General features: G+C 41.1%; 1 pseudogene; it reads right to left on the bottom strand.

The window, feature by feature from the left end:
* Window positions 1-484: 484 nt before the first annotated feature.
* The window catches only part of LOC104987814, a 58,260-nt pseudogene continuing 43,182 nt past the window's right edge, over window positions 485-15,562 (bottom strand).

Raw genomic sequence — 15,562 nt, 5'->3', positions numbered from 1 at the left:
TCCACACGAAGATTCCAAATAAAGATGAAGCAAAAACTTTGGCAATTATTCTTGCCTTAGACAGATGAATGGCTATAGTCCGCCTAGTCCCTTGATTGCACCTGTCTGTATCCTGACCACTATGAACATAGATGTTCAGAATATATGTTCAGGGAGAGAGCAAGTACCATGGTGTGGAGTTCCTCGGGTGGCTAACTTCTGTCCCTCCACATCAGCATGTCCGGTCTGTCTATGCTCTTATTATGTGGCTTTGGTTCAGGATGATCATACTGTGCCTGCTGTCAACCATGTTCACTGCCCAGCTTTCCTTGTCAAAGAGGCCTGTATGCCTAACACAGTGCAAGTAGGTCCCATTGTCCAGATTCCTGTCCTTGTAAAGGGAAAGGTCAGTGATGATGATGACAGATGCCTGTTTAACTTCAGGTTATACATCTGTATAACAACAATAAGGGCATACATGTTGGTGGCCACCAGAACCTTCTCTTTACCATCTCAGGCACTCAGTTATGGCAGCCCTCTGCTCCACCATCATTTCACCACATTTCACCTGGTTGCCTTCTTTTGAGAGCCCTGCTGTCAGCCAGCCATGTGTTTTAGGGGACTGGCAGCAGATGGTAGCTTAAGCAATGGTGATGGCCCATGGAGGCTACACAAGGCCTGCAACTTCCATGTCCATTGCTGCACAGCATGTATTACTGCTACACGATGTCCACTGTCTCCTCCTTCCGCTTCAGTTGGATGTTTGATTCTGGGACAAATTTCCATAGAGTCTTCAACAGTATTAGGGGAAAGCAGCATCTGGCAGTTGCTGGGTAGCATCTTTTGGATGCAGGTGCTCTGATCTTGACAGTGGTGAGTAGCTATCATCATGTCAACTTCATCCAGATCAAACCTTGATCTTGGAGTCCATGAACTTGAGCTTGTAGTACCAGTCCAGAATTGTACCAGGGATAAGGTGCTCCCTGATCTCTGACCCTGGTGCCCAATTTATTGCCTTGAACAGCATAAGCTATCTTGAGTTCAGGGAAGATTTTTCCTTCTGCTCAATCACTTTTCCCATTTGAAAGACCAGCTTATAAGTCTGGGAGAGGCACAGACAGTGGGGCATCCAACTGCACGACTAACACAAAGGCAGCTGTTTTAGCTGCTCCAGACTAAGACAGGGCAACTAAGTTCTGCAGGGCTTCAGCAAATGTCAAAGGCAGCATGTTCTCTTGCATTTTGGATGGAAGCCCATGGTATAGACTCCTCACAAGACTTACTGAGTGTAGGGAGGAGTTTGGATCTTGTTGTAGGTTTTCACCTGGTTTGTGTTATCAGTAGAGTTGCTTCTGATCAACTTGTTGAGTAAAGAGGACAACTCTGGCCTCTTTCTGTCCTTCATCTGTCTTCTCTGCATCAGCATTGCTCTTGTTTCCTGCTTGTCCACTGCTAGGGCCCACAAGGAGGCAGTGAGTGGGACGCTGGTGCTGTGAACTCGCCAGCTCACACTGCCTGATTGCTATATGGGGACAACAAAAATTGTTTTCCAACAGAAATGGGAGAATATTATCACACAACTACATTAGAATGAGTGCTGAGGAGGTTTCTCACCAAACATAGTTTGGTTTATGTATGACACAGAAGTAGAGAATATGAACTGAACTGAGGATGGAAAATGAAAACCAACTAAACTCTCGAGAGCCAGTTGTCTGTTGTATTCATAATTTGCTCACTCATTCATTCAGAATGTTTTCAGAACATATGACCATGGCAATTCTATGGCAATTGTTCTATGGCGATTCAAAATGCATTAAGTCATTGTATACCCCTATAAGAAACATAATCGAGTGATGTTGGGTAGGGGAAGAAAAACCAAGGGCCCACCAGGCAGAAAGAAACACTGTAAGATGCAACTTGACATACTTTTACAACAGCTGAGACTGATAAACCTGCTCCCGACACCAAACCTACTGCCTGCATTTGCGTCCCTATTCTTTGACTTACATGCATGTTACTATGGATGAAATTTACACATTCCTGTTTAAGCCAAGCCCCTTCATGTAGTACATCACATCTTTTCTTGCCTACACGAGGACAGGACTCTAGCAATTTTCACTGTGTACTGCATCATTACTTTTTTAAACAGCTTTATTGAGATATAATTCACATACCATATAATTTATCCATTTAAAGTATATAATTCAATTTTTTTGCATATTACATTATTAATTTTTTAAATTGTGGTAAGATATATATATATATATATATAAAACAAATTTGTCACTTTAACCATTCAACTCAATGGCAGTGACTATATTCACAATGTAGTGCAACCATCCTCAGTCTCTATTTCCATGAATTTCCATCACTTTAGACAGAAACTCTATAATTTTGAGGCAATAACTCTCATTTTTCTCCACTCGCAGCCCCTGGAAACCTCTAATCTATTTTTTGTTTCTATGAATTTGACATCTATTCTAGATGTTTCATAAAAAAGGGATTGCACAATGTCTGGCCATTTGTGTCTTGCTAATAGCGCGATGTTTTCAAATTCATCCATGTTGTAGCATGTATCAGAACTTCTGTTTTGTGACTGAACAATATTTTATTACATACATAAGCCACATTTTCTGTATCTGTTCATCTGTTGATGAACATTTGGGTTGTTTCTACCTTTTAGCTATTGTGAATGTTTGACTTCCTGTTTTTAATTATGTTGGGTAAATGCTTAGGAGTGGAATTACTGGATAGAATATGGTAATTCTTTGTATAGCTTTTTGAGGAACCACCAAAATGTTTTCCATAGTAGGTGTACCATTTTACATTTCCATCAGAAATGCATGAGAGTTCCAATTTTTCTCCATCCTTGCTACTGCTACTGCTAAGTTGCTTCAGTCGTGTCTGACTCTGTGTGACCCCAAAGAAGGAAGCCCACCAGGCTCCCCCATCCCTGGGATTCTCGAGGCAAGAACACTGGAGTGGGTTGCCATTTCCTTCTCCAATGCATGAAAGTGAAAAGTGAAAGTGAAGTCGCTCAGTCGCGTCTGACTCTTAGCGACCCCATGGACTGCAGCCTACCAGGCTTCGCCATCCATGGGATTTTCCAGGCAAGAGAACTAGAGTGGGGTGCCATTGCCTTCTCCATCCTTGCTACTGCTGACACTTATTTTTTTGTTTAATTGATTGTAACCATTTTAATAGCTACAAAGTGATTCTGCTTATATTTCTTTAATGACCAGCGATGTTTAGAATCTTTTCACGTACTTATTTCATGTTTTTCTCTTTGGAGAAATGTCTACTCAAGTCCAATATTTTTCAGACTGGATTGTCTTTTTATTGTTGAGTTATATGAATTCTTTATATGTTTTGAGATATTAAACTTTTATCAGATATATGATTTTAAATACTTTCTATCAACCTTTAGCTTTTTTTTTCCACTTTCTTGATAATACTTTGATGCAGAAAATTTTTTAATTTTGAAAAAATTAAATTTATTTTTTCCTTTTGTTGCTTCTGCTTTTAGTATCATATCTAAGAATCCATTACCAAATCCTAGGTCATGAAGATTTACTCCTGGTTTTGTCTAAGAATTTAATGATTTTTATGTCACTGATCAATTATAAATTAATTTTTGTATATGATGTGAAGTAGGAGGTTCAACTTTAATCTTTTGCATAGGGTAAGTCCAACGTCCCACAACATCTGTGAAGAGATTATTCATTGCCATTGAATATATTTGGCACTCTTGTCAAAAGTCAGTTGACCGTAGATGTATGGGTTTATTTCTGAACTCTCAATTCTTTTCCATTATGTCTAAACTTATGCCATAATCATGCTGCTGCAATTACTGTAGCTTTGTAACAAGTTTTGAAATTGGAAAGTGTGAGTGCTGCAATTTAGCTCTTTTTCAGTACTTTTTTTTTGCTCTTTGAGGCTTTTTTCCACATGAATTAAAGGAATGACTTTTTAATTTCTGGAAATTAGGCTGTAGGAATTTTGACAGGAATTGCATTGCATCTGTAGATCACTTTTAACAATATTAAATTTTGTACCATGAACATAGGATGCATTTTTGTTTATTTAGATCCTCTTATATTTCTTTCAGCAATATTTTCTGGTTTTCAGTGTATCACTCATCTCCTTGGTTAATTTATTCCCAAATATTTTACTGTTTTAGATGTAATTGTAAATGGAATTGCTTTCTTAATTCCTTTACAGATTATTGCTAGTATATATAAACACAACTGATTTTTTGTGCATTGATCTTATACCCTGAAGCTTTGCTATATTCCTTTATTGGTTCTACTAGCTTTCTTGTGGATTCTTTAGAATTTTCTCTATATAGGATTGTGTTATATGTGAATAGAGACAATTTTACTTCTTTCCTTCCAGTTTGGATGTCTTCTACTTATTTAAATTTTTTCCTCTGGCTACAACTTCCATTACAACATTGAATGGCTGGTGAAAGAAGGCATCCTTATTTTGTTCATGACCTTAAAGGAGGAAAGCTTCTAGTCCTTCAAAACTATTTTTTTTCCTAAACCTATGGGTCTTTCATAAATGTGCTTTATCATATGGAGGAAGTTCTAGTCTATTCCTAATTCACTCCCCTTCACTTCTTATCATGAAAGGGGGTTGGAGTTTGTAAAATGCTATTTCTGTGTCAGTTGAGATGATCAGGTGGGTTTTTTTTTCTTTCATTCTATTAATGTGATATATTACATTGATTAATTTTCTTTTGTGGAACCACCATTGAACTCATGGAATAAATTTCATTTGGTCATGGTATACAATTCTTGTCATAGTCTGTTGGATTCAATTTCCTAGTATTCTCTTGAGGATCTTTGCATCTATATTCATCAAGGATATTGATCTGTAATTTTCTCTTTTTCTGATGTTTTTATCAGTGTTTCACACTAGATAAAGACTAAGGTAGTGCTGTTTTCATAGTACAAATTAGAATGTTTGATCTGTAATTTTCTCTTTTTCTGATGTTTTTATCAGTGTTTCACACTAGGTAAAGACTAAGGTAGTACTTTTTTCATAGTACAAATTAGGATGCTTTATCTCCTCTTCTACTCTTTGCAAGAATTTGAAAAATATTGGAGTTAGTTCTTTTTCAAATGTCTGGTAGAATTCACCAATAAAGCTGTCTGGTCCTAGATTTTTCTTTGTTAGGAGATTTTTTGATTCCTGATTCAATCTCTTTACTTGTTATAAGTGTTGAGATTTTCTATTTCTTCTTGAATCAGTGTAGGTAGATAATTTGTGTGTTTGTAGGAACTGGTTCATTTTATCGAGGTTATCTAATTTGTTGGATTACAGTTGTTCACAGTAAAGGATAATGATCATTTTTATTTATGATGACTGACAGTAGTGTCCCCATTTCCATTTCTGATTTTGGATATATACTTCTCTTCTTTCTCAGGATGCTATTAATTTTCACTCCTTCTCCTCCCCTGCATCCTCTTCCTTCCCTCTTCAATCCTTCTCACCCCCTCTTGCTTGCCTTGTTCTCCCCATCTTCTTCTATTTGCTTTTCTTCCTCCCTTCCTTCCTTCCTTTATTTCCCCTTTTCTTCCTCCTCCTTTATTATTTCTATCAGAAGGCAAACATACTGTAGAGTAGTCCAGCTTCAAAATAAAACCCTTGCTCTTGCCTGGAGAATCCCAGGGATGGGGGAGCCTGGTGGGCTGCCACTTATGGGGTCGCACAGAGTCGGACATGACTGAAGCGACTTAGCAGCAACAGCAGCTCAGCAACTTTGCCTCAAGTCCAGATCTGCCTCAAGTCTCTGCTTTGCTCTACAACAGAAGCCCTTGAAAGAGTGATCTGTACCAGCTGTCTCCAGTTTCTTTCCACTAGTTCTCTCTTGAAGCCATTTCAATTAGGTTGTCAGTGAAGCATCTCTTGTCTGATTCCCTAACAACCTCCGCGTTTAGTCATAATTTGACTGGTCTACATTCAGTACTCTGAACTCTCCCCTAACTCCTTACCTTCTCAGTGATCTTCTTTGACCTCATCACTTTAAACACCACCAATACACAGGAGACTCCCAGGTGACGTATTTCTAGTTCTGACAACCTCTGTTTTGAACTCCAGGATAGTAAATCCAACTCTTTGCAACATCTCTATTTGTATGTTTAACGTCTCACACTTAATAAGCCCCAGTCTTTTTCTTCATATCTCCTCTTCCTGCGGTCTTCATTTCAGTAAATGCCAACCTCAGGTTTACAGTTATTCTTGCCAAAAAAATCTTCAAGCTGTTCTTGACTTTTTTTTTTTTCCTTTCAGAATCTGCATCTAATCCATTAGCAAAATCTGTTTGTCTTTTTAAATATACAGAATATGACCTTTCTCCCCATCTGGACTGCTATCATCTTGATCCCAGTTATCATCATCTCCCCTTATTGTAATAGCCTCTTTATAAAATAATTGATTGGGCTGGATTGGGACCTTTGTTGCATCGTGCAGCATCTTTCACTGTGGCATTCTGGCTCTCTAGTTGTGGTGTCCTGGCTTCAGTAGTTGTGGCGCGCAGGCTCAGGAGTGGCCTCACACCGGCTTAGTTGCTCCGTGGCTTGTGGGATGCTAGTCCTCAACCAAGGATTGAACCCTCCTCCCCTGCACTGCAAAGTGGATTCTTAACCCCCAGACCACCAGGAAGTCCCTGTAAATAGCTTCTTAACTGATATTCTTAACTGATACAGCTTTTGTGTTCTCCTCACTGAACCAGAGTGTTCTTTTTGAACACTGAGTTGATTTATTCCTTTGTTCAAAATCCTCCAGTTTGTCCTATCTCTCCTGAGTAAATGTTAAAGTCCTACAAAGCTTTATACAATCTGTCCTCTGTTAAATCTTTGGGTTTATTTCCTGCTACTCGCCACCTAGCCCACCAGCTGTAGCCCTCGAGTGTTCCTATGGTTCCTAGTGATTTTGGTGCTTGCCGTTCCTCTGCTGGAGGGCTCCATTTCTCACAGCCTTGGCTCATTCCTTCTATTCAGGAATGTGCAGCACCCACCCTCCTACCCCCCACCCCTTCCTGAACGCTCTGTGTGTTGTGCCTGCACTTTTTCTCTACAGAATTTGTCACCATCTGTCACGCTACTGTTGTTGTTCAGTGGTTCAGTCGTGTCTGACTCTTTGTGACCCCACAGACAGCAGCATGCCAGGCTTCCCTGTCCTTCACCATCTCCTGAAGCTTACTCAGACTCATGTCCATTTGGTTGGTGATACCATCCAACCATCTCATCCTCTGTCATCCCCTTCTCCTGCCTTCAATCCCTCCCAGCATCAAGGTCTTTTCTAGTGAGTAGGCTCTTCGCATCAGGTGGCCAAAGTATTGGAGCTTCAGCTTCAGCATCAGTCCTTCCAATGAATATTCAGGACTGATTCCCTTTAGGATGGACTGGTTTGGTGTCCTTGCAGTCCAAGGGACTCTCAAAAGTCTTCTCCAACACCACAGTTCAAAAGCATTAGTTCTTTGGAGTTCAGTCTTCTTTATAGTCCAACTCTCACATTTGTAGATGACTACCGGAAAAACCATAATGTTGACTAGATGGATCTTTTTTGACAATGTAATGTCTCTGCTTTTTAATATACTGTCTAGGTTTGTCATAGCTTTTCTTCCAAGGAGCAAGCATCTTTTAATTTCATGGCTCCCATCACCATCTGCAGTGATTTTGGAGCCCCAGGAAAGAAAGTGTCACTGTTTCCATTGTTTCCCCATCTATTTGCCATGAAGTGATGGGACCACATGCCATGATCTTAGTTTTTTGAAGGCTGAGTTTTAAGCCAGCTTTTTCATTCTCCTCTTTCACTTTCATCAAGAGGCTCTTTAGTTCCTTTTCACTTTCTGCCATAAGAGTGGTGTCATCTGCATAACTGAGGTTATTGCTATTTCTCCCAGAAATCTTGATTCCAGCTTGTGTTTCATCTGCGTATAAGTTAAATAAGCAGGGTGACAATAAACAGCCTTGATGTACTCCTAGTCCATCATTCCATGTCTGGTTCTAACTGTTGCTCCTTGACCTCCATACAGGTTTCTCAGGAGGCAGGTGAGATAGTCTTGTATTCTCATCTCTTTAAAAATTTCCCACAGTTTGTTGTGATCCACACTGTCAAAGGTTTTAGCATAGTCAATGAAGCAAATGTAGATGTTTTTCTGGAATTCTCTTGTGTTTTCTATGATCTAATGGATGTTGGCAATTTGATCTCTGGTTCCTCTGCCTTTTCTAAAACCAGCTTGAACATCTGGAAGTTCTCAGTTCACATACTGTTGAAGCCTAGCTTGGAGAATTTTGAGTATTAATTTACTAGCATGTGAAATAAGTACAATTGTGTGGTAGTCTGAACATTCTTTGGCATTGTCTTTCTTTGGGATTGGAATGAAAACTGACCTTTTCCAGTCCTGTGGCCACTGCTGAGTTTTGCAGATTTCCTGGCATATTGGGTGCAGCACTTTCACAGCATCATCTTTTAGGATTTGAAATAGCTCAGCTGGAATTCCATCACCTTCACTAGCTTTGTTCCTATTGATGCTTCCTAAAGCCCACTTGACTTTGCATTCCAGGATGTCTGGCTCTAGGTGAGTGATCACACCATCGTGGTTATCTGGATCATTAAGATCTTTTTTGTACAGTTCTTCTGTGTATTCTTGCCACCTCTTCTTAATATCTTCTGCTTCTGTTTGGTCCATATCATTTCTGTCCATTATTGTACTCATCTTTGCATGAAACATCCCATTGGTGTCTCTTTCTTGAAGAGATCTCTAGTCTTTCCCATTCTATTATTTTCCTCTTTTCCTTTGTATTGATCACTGAGGAAGGCTTTCTTATCTCTCCTTTGTATATTCTTCGGAACTCCTCATTCAGATGGATATATCATTCCTTTTCTCCTTTGCCTTTCACTTCTCTTCTTTTCGCGGCTATTTGTAAGCCTTCCTCAGACAACCATTTTGTCTTTTTGCATTTCTTTTTCTTGCAGATGGTTTTGATCACCACCTCCTGTACAATGTTATGAACCTCCGTCCATAGTTCTTCAGGCACTCTGTCTATCACATCTAATCCCTCGAATCTATTTGTCACTTCCACTGTATAATCATAAGGGATTTGATTTAGGTCATACCTGAATGGTCTAGTGGTTTTCCATACATTCTTCAACTTAAGTCTGAATTTGGCAATAAGGAGTTCATGATCTAAGCCACAGTCAGCTACAGGTATTCTTTTTGCTGACTGTATAGAGCTTCTCCATCTTCAGTTGCAAAGAATATGCTCAATCTATTTTGGTATTGACCATCTGGTGATGTCCATGTGTAGAGTCTTCTCTTGTGTTGTTGGAAGAGGGTGTTTGCTATGACCAGTGCATTCTTTTGGCAAAACTCTGTTAGCCTTTGCCCTGCTTCATTTTGTACTCCAAGGCCAAATTTGCCTGTTACTCTAGGTATCTCTTGACTTTCTACTTTTGCATTCCAGTCCTCTATGATGAAAATGACATCTTTTTTGGGTGTTAGTTCTAAAAGGTCTTGTAGGTCATCAGAGAACTGTTCAGCTTCTTGGCATTTGCGATTGGGGCATAGACTTGGATTGCTGTGATATTGAATGGTTTGCCTTGGAAATGAACAGAGATCATTCGTCATTGTTGAGAATGTACCCACGTACTGCATTTTGGACTCTTTTGTTGACTATGATGGCTACTTCATTTCTTCTAATGGGTTTTTCCCACAGCAATATATATAATGGGCTCCTCTTTTGGGTCAGCTGGTAAAGAACCCACCTGCAAGGTGGAAGACCTGGGTTTGATCCCTGGGTTGGGAAGATCTCCTGGAGAAGGGAAAGGCTACGCACTCCAGCATTCTGGCCTGGAGAATTTCATGGACTATATAGCCCTCATCTGAATTAAATTCACCCATTCTGGTCCATTTTAGTTCACTGATTCCTAAAATGTCAGTGACTCTTGCCATCTCCTTTTTAACCACTTCCCATTTACTTTGATTCATGGACCTAACATTCCAGGTTCCTGTGCATGCTATATACTTCACTTATTTGGCTGATTATTTACTGTTATCCTGACAGAAATTTGCACTCCAAGAAAGTAAGAATATCTGCTTTATTTTTGTTTCTGCTTCCATACCCACACCTTGAATAATACCTGGCAGAAGAAATAAACATTTGTTCAGCAAATGACTAGAAATTACATCCTCATGACATAATCTTGTATATTCTCCTGTTGCCTTTAGTGATTTTCTATTCCCTGCTTTTCACATATGACTTTATTATTTATTATTGCCAACACATTTATTCATTGCTCAAGTCAACCATTTTACAATAAAAAAATGAGGCCTTGGGTTTTAAGACACTCACCTAGAGTTATGGGCGGATTTGGTGACAGAGCCTCAAGTACAAGCTGAAGCTCTTGACATTCATCTTCCAGGTGGTCTGTGTGACTCTTTCTCAAACTGCTTGGCTTCTAACCTCAAAAGAGGAAAATTGTTTGGGTTTGGCAGTTCAGACTCACTGCTCTGGTCTGATTCCTCACCCTCTGTCTTCTTTCTGTATTGGAAGTGATATGTTTTTCCAGCCACAAGTAACAGGCCCATCTTTATGTTTCTCAATGGAGCATGAAACCTCTTTATGCTCTGCTGGTTTTCAGGAACACTTAGGCAATGCTGGGATGTTAGGTCCCAGGTCACTTGGAATCACGGAACTGCCAGAGTGAACGGGAACAAGAGGTTCTCCCAAGCCAGCTTTTATAGCTGAGGCTCCTGAAGCCCAGAGTTAGGGTATGAGGAGGCAAGACGACACAGGTTTGTATGACCAACGTGGTTTCTGCATGTTAAGCTTCCTGCCAAGGGGGCGGTCCTAAGATGGTGGAGGATAGGATGGGGAGACCACTTTCTCCCCCACAAATTCATCAAAAGAACATTTAAACGCTGAGTAAATTCCACAAAACAACTTCTGAATTCCGGCAGAGGACATCAGGCACCCAGAAAAGCAGCCCATTGTCTTTGAAAGGAGGTAGGAAAAAATATAAAAGGCAAAAAAAGAGACAAAAGAGGTAGGGATGGAGCTCCATCCCAGGAAGGGAGTCTTAAAAAGAGAGAAGTTTCCAAACACCAGGAAACACTCTCACTGCAAAATCTGTGCCGAGCCTTGGAAGCACAGAGGGCAACATAACAGGGAGGAAAAATAAATAAATAATTCAAACCCACAGATTACGAGCCCAACAGTAACTCCCCCAGTGGAAAAGCAGCACAGACGCCTGCTCCCGCCACTAGCAAGCTGGGGCTGGGCAGGGAGGCGCAGGCTGCATTGCTTAGAGTGAGGACCAGGCCTGAATGCCCCGAGGGCAATCTGAGGGAACTAACTTGGGCTAGCAAACTAGACTGTGGGATAGCTACCACAGGAAAAGCCCTAACCTAAGACACCGCCAGGCCCGCGCACAGAACAAAGGACTGAACAGAACTAGCTGGCTGCAGACCATCCCCCTCCTGTGACAGGCAGCCAGAGCCAGAAGTGGGCAATCACAGCCCCAGAGAGACATTATCTACCAAACTGCAAGCAGGCTTCTTTGCTAACTAAGATTTCTTGGGGTTCTGGACAGTCAACATCTGTCTGAGAATGTGCGCCAGTTGTACATCCAGAAAACCGAGCAGCAGGGACAGGGAAGGCAATAAGTCGCAGTGACCATGCTCGCCAAACACCTCATCACCTGAGCTGCTCAGACCTGGGAAGAACACAAAATGCAAGCGCAACCGAGTCTGCGCCTCTGACAACTACCCGAGTGCCTAAACTTGAGCAGCTTAGACGTGGGAGGTGCATGCAGCCCAGGGCAGGCCTCGGACGGTTTCTGGCGGAGCAACCTAGAGCCTGAGCAGTGTGGCCCATGAGTGGGGGCAGGCCCAGTGTGGCTGAGACACTGCGAGCACACGCCAGTGTTATTTGTTTGCAGTGTCCCTCCCTCCCCACAGTGCAACTGAACAAGTAAGCCTAAAAAAAGTGTCCACCACCGCCCCCCTTGTGTCAGGGAGGAAATCAGACACTGAAGAGACCAACAAAATAGAAGAAGCTAAAACAGAGGGAACTGCCAGGGAAGTGACAGGTGCAATAGGTTAAAACCCTGTAGTTAGTACCGACTATGTAGGAAGGGGCCTATAGATCTTGAGAAATATAAGTCAGAACAAGGAACTATCCAAAAATGAACTGACCCCACACTGCCCACAACAACACCAGAGAAAGTCCTAGATATATTTTTATGATCATTCTTTTTTTTTTTTAATTTTAATTAAAAAAAAATTTTAAGTCCTCTATTACTCCTTTACAGAGAAGGCAATGGCAACCCACTCCAGTACTCTAGCCTGGAAAATCCCATGGACGGAAGAGTCTGGTAGGCTGCATCCATGGGGTCGCGAAGAGTCAGACACGACTGAGCGACTTCACTTTCACTTTTCATTTTCATGCACTGGAGACGGAAATGGCAGCCCACTCCAGTGTTCTTGCCTGGAGAATCCCAGGGACGGGGGAGCCTGGTGGGCTGCCATCTATGGGGTCGCACAGAGTCGGACACGACTGAAGTGACTTAGCAGAAGCAGCAGCAGTGGCAGCAGCATTACTCCTTTAATTTTCATTTTTATAACCTACTTTGCCAAAAAAAAGACCCTATGTTTTAAAGCAAACTTCATATACATTTTTTTTTATAATTTTTGTGACTTTTTTTTTTCCTTCTTGTTTTCTTTAATATTGTATTTTTGAAAATCCAACCTCTACTCTAGATTTTTAATCTTCACTTTTTGGTATTTGTTATCAACTTTGTACCTTTAAGAACCCAATCTTCAGTACCCATTTTTACTTGGGAGTGAATTACTGGCTTGACTGCTCTCTCCCCCTTTGGACTCTCCTTTTTCTCCACCATGTCACCTCTGTCTCCTCCCTCCCCCTTCTCTTCTCTACCCAACTCTGTGAATCTCTGTGTGTTTCAGACAGTGGAGAACAGTTAGGGAACTGATTACTGGCTGGATCTGTCTCTCTCCTTTTGATTCCCCGCTTTTATCCTCCTGGCCACCTCTGTCTCCTTCCTCCCTCTTCTCTTCTCTGTATAACTCCGTGAACATCTCTGAGCGATCCAGACTGTGGAGCACACATAAGGAAGTGATAACTGACTAGCTTGCTCTCTCCTCTTTTGATTCCACCTCATCTCATTCGGGTCACCTCTAACTCCCTCCTCCCTCTTCTCTTCTCCATGTAACTCTGTGAACCTCTCTGGGTGTCCATCACTGTGGAGAAACTTTTCATCTTTAACCTAGATGTTTTATCAACAGTGCTGCATAGGAGGAGAAGTCTTGAGACTACTGTAAAAATAAGACTGAAAACCAGAAGCAGGAGGCTTAAGTCCAAATCCTGAGAACACCAGAGAACTCCTGACTCCAGGGAACATTAATCTACAGGAGCTCATCAAACGCCTCCATACCTACAATGAAACCAAGCACCACCCAAGGGCCAATAAGTTCCAGAGCAAGACATACCACGCAAATTCTCCAGCAACACAGGAACACAGCCCTGAGCTTCAATATACAGGCTGCCCAAAGTTATTCCAAACCCATTGACATTTCATAACTCATTACTGGACACTTCATTGCACTCCAGAGAGAAGAAATCCAGCTCCACCCACCAGAACACCGACACAAGCTTCCCTAACCAAGAAACCTTGACAAGCCTCCCGTACAACCTCACCCACAGTGAGGAAACTCCACAATAAAGAAAACTCCACAACCTACCAAAATACAGAAAGGCCACCACAAACTCAACAATATAAACAAGATGAAGAGACAGAGGAATACCCAGCAGGTAAAGGAGCAGGATAAATGTCCACCAAACCAAACAAAAGAGGAAGAGATAGGGAATCTACCTGATAATGAATTCCAAATAATTATAGTGAAAATGATCCAAAACCTTGAAATCAAAATGGAATCACAGATAAATAGCCTGGAGACAAGGATTGAGAAGATGCAATAAAGGTTTAACAAGGACCTAGAAGAAATAAAAAGAGTCAATATATAATGAATAATGCAATAAATGAGATCAAAAACACTCTGGAGGCAACAAATAGTAGAATACTGGAGGCAGAAGATAGGATTAGTGAAGTAGAAGATAGAATGGTAGAAATTAATGAATCAGAGAGGAAAAAAGAAAAACCAATTAAAAGAAATGAGGACAATCTCAGAGGCCTCCAGGACAATATTAAACACCACAACATTCGAATCATAGGAGTCCCAGAAGAAGAAGACAAAAAGAAAGACCATGAAAAAATACTTGAGGAGATAATTGTTGAAAACTTCCCTATAATGGGGAAGGAAATAATCACCCAAGTCCAAGAAACCCAGAGAGTCCCAAACAGGATAAACCCAAGGTGAAACACCCCAAGACACATATTAATCAAATTAACAAAGATCAAACACAAAGAACAAATATTAAAAGCAGCAAGGGAAAAGCAATAACACACAAGGGAATTCCCATAAGGATAACAGCTGATCTTTCAATAGAAACTCTTCAGGCCAGGAGGGAATGGCAAGACATACTTAAAGTAATGAAAGACAATAACCTACAGCCCAGATTACTGTACCCAGAAAGGATCTCATTCAAATATGAAGGAGAAATCAAAAGCTTTACAGACAAGCAAAAGCTGAGAGAATTCAGCACCACCAAACCAGCTCTCCAACAAATGCTAAAAGATTTCTCTAGACAGGAAACACAAAAAAGGTATATAAACTCAAACCCAAAACAATAAAGTAAATGGCAACTGGATCATACTTATCAATAATTACCTTAAACGTAAATGGGTTGAATGCCCTAACCAAAAGAGAAAGACTGGCTGAATGGATACAAAAACAAGATCCCTATATATGTTATCTACAAGAGACCCACCTCAAAACAGGGGACACATACAGACTGAAAGTGAAGGGCTGGAAGAAGATATTCCAAGCAAATAGAGACCAAAAGAAAGCAGGAGTAGCAATACTCATATCAGATAAGATAGACTTTAAAACAAAGGCTGTGAAAAGAGACAAAGAAGGACACTACATAATGATCAAAGGATCAATCCAAGAAGAAGAGATCAGTTCAGTTCAGTTCAGTCGCTCAGTTGTGTCCGACTCTTTGTGACCCCATGAATCACAGCACGCCAGGCCTCCTTGTCCATAACCAACTCCCGGAGTTCACACAGACTCAAGTCCATCGAGTCAGTGATGCCATCCAGCCATCTCATCCTCTGTCGTCCCCTTCTCCTCCTGCCCCCAATCCCTCCCAGCATCAGAGTCTTTTCCAATGAGTCAACTCTTTGCATGAGGTGGCCAAAGTACTGGAGTTTCAGCTTTCAGTTTCAGTTTTAGCATCATTCCTTCCAAAGAAATCCCAGGGCTGATCTCCTTCAGAATGAACTGGTTGGATCTCCTTGCAGTCCAAGGGACTCTCAAGAGTCTTCTCCAGCACCACAGTTCAAAGGCATCAATTCTTCGGCATTCAGCCTTCTTCACAGTCCAACTCTCACATCCATACATGACCACAGGAAAAACCATAGCCTTGACTAG

The sequence above is a fragment of the Bison bison genome, unplaced genomic scaffold (assembly GCF_000754665.1).
Source record: "Bison bison bison isolate TAMUID 2011002044 unplaced genomic scaffold, Bison_UMD1.0 scf7180017864107, whole genome shotgun sequence".
NCBI classification, from domain to species: Eukaryota; Metazoa; Chordata; class Mammalia; order Artiodactyla; family Bovidae; genus Bison; species Bison bison.
This window is presented reverse-complemented; position numbering and strand designations above follow the sequence as displayed.